The following is a 6,000-nucleotide window of genomic DNA, read 5'->3' as shown; positions in this document are numbered from 1 at the left end:
GGTACTCCTTCCATAGTTGAAATAAAATAATTTCTCAAAAAACCTACAACTCAGATCAGATGCTTGATTTTCTTTTCAGTTCTAATTCTTCATGGTCATGAAACAAAGGGGCTTAGAAGTTGGCATTCAAAAGCCTGAGTCAATGTTCAAAAATATTGTGTCCAGTAATTAAGAATTAAATGCATTAAATACACGAATACTTAGTTTTCCACAAAGCATGGAGAAATGGCGTATCCCTTAGAAGGAAGCCCTTAAAAATAGCTATCAATAGTGTTACCGTGTACAGCTTTTAACATGTGCATGGGTGTATCATGCTGCTCCTAGAAAGAAGGGAATTTGTTTTGGTTTTGTTTAAAGGCACCTAGGACCTTGTAGATGTTCAGAACATGTTAAAAATGAGTTCTACAAAGTTGATAGTTTGGAATATATTAAAATTAAAAATTTCTGTTCATTAAAAGGCACTATTAAGAGAGTGAAAATGTAATCCAAAGAGTGGGAGAAATATCTGTAATACATATATCTGACAAAGCATTTGGTATCTAGAACAAATCGTTAAAAAAATAATCCAATAGAAAGGTGGACAAAATATTTGAATGGACTCTTCACAAAGGAGAACATCCAGATGTTTAATAATGTGAAAAAGTGCTTTGTTTCACTAATCATATGAGAAATGGGAATTAAAATATATATTACCTTACATATTACACACCCACTAGAGTGGCTAAATTAGAAAAGATAGAAAGTATTAAGCGTTGGTGAGGATATGCAGCAGTCAGAACTTTTATGCATCGCTGGCAACCACTTTGGAAAATTTTTTGGCAGTTTAAATTAAAGCTGAATACATGCATACCTTATGACCCAGCCATACCACTTGTAGGTATATATTTATATTAGTGTGCTCAGGCTGCCATAACAAAATGCCACAGACTGCGTTTAGCCAACCACAGAAATTTCTTACAGTTCTGGGGACTGGGGTGTCCAAGATCAGGTGCCAGCCAGTTGGGTTCCTGGAGAGAGTTCGCTTCTTGGCTTGTATTTTCTTCTTGCTGTATCCTCCCATGGTAGACAGAGCGAGCTCTGTGTCTGACTCTTTCTTTTCTAATGAGGGCACTAGCCCTATTATGAGTCCCACCTTTAGGACTTCATTTAACCCCTATCACCTCCTCCTGCATGAGGCCCTATCACCAAATACAGTCACTTTGGGTATTAGGGCTTCAGCATATTTTGAGGGGGCACAAACATTCAGTCCTTAGCAATTCCCAACAGAAATTGCGTGCATATGTTTTTCAAAAGACATGTACTAGAATATTCATAGCAGCACTACTCATATTTGTAATACTTAACCAGGAAATTACTCAAATGCCTAGCAGTAGTAGAGCATATACACAAATTGTGGCATATTCACACAATGGAATACTACAGCAACAAGAAAGAATGCTCTACAGTCGCACACAACATGCATGGATCTCACAAACATGAGGAAGAGTGGAAGAATGCAGACACTAAAGAACTTACTGTACGATTTCATTTACATAAAGTATAGAAACTGGCCTAAACTCATCTATGCTGTTAGAAGGGGGATAGCAATCACTCTTGGAGTGGAGAGGCAGTTACTAGGAGGAGTATGAGGTGACTTCTGCGGGACTGGGATTATTCTCTGTTTTTCAAAACATTCTTTTATTTCTACACTTTTTTTGAAAGCAATTTTTTAAGAGTGGTTTTAGACTCACAGAAAAATTAAGAGGAAGGTACAGATATTTCTCATGAATCCCCTGCCCCACACATGCATAGCCTCCCCCATTATCAGCATCCCCCACCAGAGTGGTACATTAGTTATAATTGATGAACCTATGGATTATTCTCTTTCTTGATCTAGATTCTAGTTAAATGGGTGTATTCAGTTTGTAAAGTACTGAATACAGATGATATGTGCCCTTTTCTGCATGTATATTATACTTCAATAAAAAGTGAAAAAAACAATGAGTTCTGCAGGTAGTATTACATAATAACACATCCTGTTATTCACGTTTATTAAGAAATACGTATAGAGAACATATATAGTGGACATGACCGAAACATGACCTTGTACATATATAGCATCTTTTTTCTCATGTTGTTTTGACAACCTTACTGTGAGATCCTGATTTGCTCACATATTTCTAATAGTGTGATTTAAAAGAAAATAGGGTAGGCATGGGGATTTTAATTCACTGCTATTCTCAGGAGAATTAAGGGCAAGATACTAGGTGCATATGTCAGCATGTTGGTAAAAGATAAAGGAATTATTTAAAAGGGATAGAAATATTTACACTTAGGATTTCATTTACAATTTCCAGTTTGAAGCTTTAGGATTTTTGGTTCAAGAAAAGGAGGACCATGGAGTTGCTGCTGCCCCAATTCATATTCCAGCATGTTTTAGAACTTAAAAACAGATACTTCAAAGAACCACCATCCTGAGTCTCCTAGGAACCCAAATCTACTTAATGGCTCAGTGCCCTCTAAGCCCAGCTCAGCACCAGAGGAAGTGGCATGAGTTCCCCCTATAGCTGGAAGAATGCTCCTTCGTTCTCCCTATTCCCATCAGTGGCAAACAGTGCTTGCTGCTCCATTCCTGTATCCTTATGTGTGCCCTGGCAAGGACAATATACATTGGCTTTATGCAAAATTATCCTCATAGAAGTACTGGGTTATGGCAGGAGTTATTAGGAAAGGAAGGAACTGCTGTATTCTTATCTAGATCTTTTTGAGTCCTTCTGTGGAACTGATTGATGTTCTGAAAGCCCCCAGGCAGTCGGCTGGCAGCTGGGGCTGCTGTTACAAAGAGTGGCAAGAAGAATTACTCTGGTAAAACATTTTATTGTGAACAAAGTGGGTACAGAAATCTCATCCAAAAGCATCTTGTGTCTAAAGTACTCTCAAGTTCTCCCCTCCACTGGAATGTAAACTTTCTAAGGCCAGAGGTTTATGTCTGTTTTATTAACCTTTGTGATCCCAGCACCTAGTAACTTGGCATATGGTAGGTACTCTATTTGTTGAATAAGTGGGAAAAAAAGTGGGTAAAGTGAGTACAATTAGTGTGTTTGAGGGATGTTGAAGAAAGGAAATCATAATATTCAGGGTCAGTGGTTTTAATTTTAATTTTGATAGCTGGAGAAATTAAACTACAGAATAGGAAAGAAACTTATCCAAGATCATATACCAGAAACAAGAATCAAAATTCTGGCCTCCCAGCTTTCAGTGAGCTTTTCATTAGGAAATATTTCTATGCTATTCTGACATGGATGCTAGAATCCAGTAGCAAGGAGACATATTTGTGACTTTTTGAAACCAGCTAATGATTTATGCTGGTAGATAACACAATCCATTTCCTGGGCATGTTTTCAATGTTACAATCTTAATAATATGTAGTCAGTGTTTGGGGAAAGCATTTGAAAACATGGCCAAGTAAATTCACCTTGTCATATGGGTCATAATTATGGTCTCAGCTTCATAAAGTGAGCCTTGTTTTACTAACAGATTCATTCATGAATAGCATACAACATTTTTGTAGCAGAAATTATATTTTCATATCAAATTCCTAAGATATTTTGGCTTTGCTGCTGATCTTCAACCGACAGTGACTCTTAGCACTTTAGCTGTGAGTCTTTATGCCCCCTCCCCAGTCTCACTGTCAAGTAGTTAATGATCTATAAACAAATACTGAGATGCCCTAAGGGGGCTCTCCATTTAAAGGGGCCTTTAATCATTTTATAATAGAAATACAGTAGTCCACCCGCTGATTTATGATTTGTCAGTTTTAGTTTTTGAAGTGGCATTCCACTGGTATTTTCAGATGGGACAGTTTTTTAATTTACTGTACAAAAGCATTACACTTTATCCAGTTTTTCCCTTCAGAAGAAAACTTGAAAAATGTGAATCTGGGCTTCCCTGGTGGCTCAGTGGTTGAGAGTCCGCCTGCTGACTCAGGGGACGTGGGTTCGTGCCCCAGTCCGGGAGGATCCCACATGCCGCGGAGCGGCTGGGCTCGTGAGCCATGGCCGCTGAGCCTGCGCGTCCGGAGCCTGTGCCCCGCAACGGGAGAGGCCACAGCAGTGAGAGGCCCACGTACCGCAAAAAAAAAAAAAAATGTGAATCTACATTTGCAGTTTCCATTGTAAGAAATACCTTTTCTTACAATGGGCCCCCTGCATTGGGAGCACGGAGTCTTAACCACTGTGCCACCAGGGAAGTCCCCCAAATTCACCAATTTTGATAAGTTGTTTTTAAATGCATGCTGATACGACAGCTGTCACAATACAGTCTAACAAAATGGTTTCAAATGAAGTTAAAGACAACAAGGCGCTATTAGAGCCATCTTATGAAAAAACCCCAAACGAACATGTTGGCCAACGCAGTGCATTGATAGGACTCAAAACCCCATGTTTGACCATAGTTAAAAAGAGCCATCTGATGCTAGACTCAAATGTAAAAGTTGCTGACACAATTTAACATCCTTTAGATGTTACACAATTAGTAAGGAGACAGGAAATAGCATTCTAGATCCAAACTGTGGCCCATCTAGCCCAGGACTCTGTCTGGCTCAAGGGAAATTTGGGGACATACATTATGACTCTCAAAAAAAAAAAAGATTTTTCACAACAGAATCACTTGCAAAATTTGTTGTAAAACAACTATTTCTATGCATATTGAAAGTACTTTTATCTTTAAAACTGAAAGGCATGCAATAAGGAGTCATAAGGAGTTTGGATACCACCACCAACTATCCCAACTCTAAGCAAGTTATCAAGCTCTAAAACTTGGATTTTATTCGGGGAACCTGAACGAAGAGTATGTAGGAATTCTTTGGACTGCTTTTACAGGTCTAAAATTTTATTCACATTAAAAAGTTTAGTTTTGAGAACTCGGTTTTTAATGGAGAGTGAATCTGGCCATAGTTTGGACACGTATGAGAAATGCTGCTGCTGTGGGTAATAGGCACATTTAGTCCAAGCCAGCACTTCAGTGAACCACATCTGTGGTTCAGCTCTTTCTTTTTATTCCTTCTTGCTATTTCGAATAAAGTAAGATGTTAAAGCTAACTACATGCTCTATTAATTATATGAAGGTGAACTTGAGTCATATTTGTTACTGAAGATGATTAATAATTACCAGTTCTGCACATGTTTCTAGTGCATTTCAGTAAATAAACAGGGTACATTGTTGGGTAGTAATTGATTAATTAGCACATTCATCCTACACAGCTCGATGGTCTAAGGATGCTGAGTTTGAGATATTGCTCATAATTATTGCAAGAAACAAATCTGTTCCATTTCTCAGTTTATTCTTCTGTATGCTGAGATTTTTTTTTCTAAATCGAATGTTTAATGGTTCAAAACCTTATAGGTTTTATTCAGATAAATCAACTCATGAAAAATTGCTAGTCATAATCTCAGAATCTTTTTTGTGTGTGAACTAGGGTGAAAACTTTTACAAGGCTAATTTTAACATTAGATCTTGCTGTTAAACTGGATCAAACACTGTAAATATAGGGCACTTTCCCACCATGCAGGAAATGCTCATTGAGCACCTATGCACAACAGGGGCTCTGGAATCTCATTTGTTTCCCAAGCACATCAAATAAGCTCGGGATTGCAAGTGTCATCGGGTTGGCACTTCGCAGCTCCAAGCAAATATACTGTGTAATCTTCAGAGAAGTGCAACAGCATGTATTGGTCACCATTTTAACTATGCAGCAATTCAGGATTTTTTTTTTCTAATTTATTGACCCAGCATGTGGTTGAGAGATAGTGTAGTTGAGAGAGCCTTGGACAGGGAGTCAGGAGTCCTGGGTTCTACTACTCTATCTGTATTTTTTCTTGAAGAAGCTTTGTGACTCTGGGCATATCATTACTCCCTTCTCTAAGCATGGATCACTCATCTGTAAAATGAAGGCTTCAACCAGGGGTGATGAGGTACAGTGAGGAGCCCAGACTGAAGAGATAGATAGACCTACGTTTGAAT

Source organism: Grampus griseus (assembly GCF_964374135.1).
Source record: "Grampus griseus genome assembly, chromosome: 2".
Classification (NCBI taxonomy): Eukaryota; Metazoa; Chordata; class Mammalia; order Artiodactyla; family Delphinidae; genus Grampus; species Grampus griseus.
Note: the sequence above shows the minus strand (reverse complement) of the source record.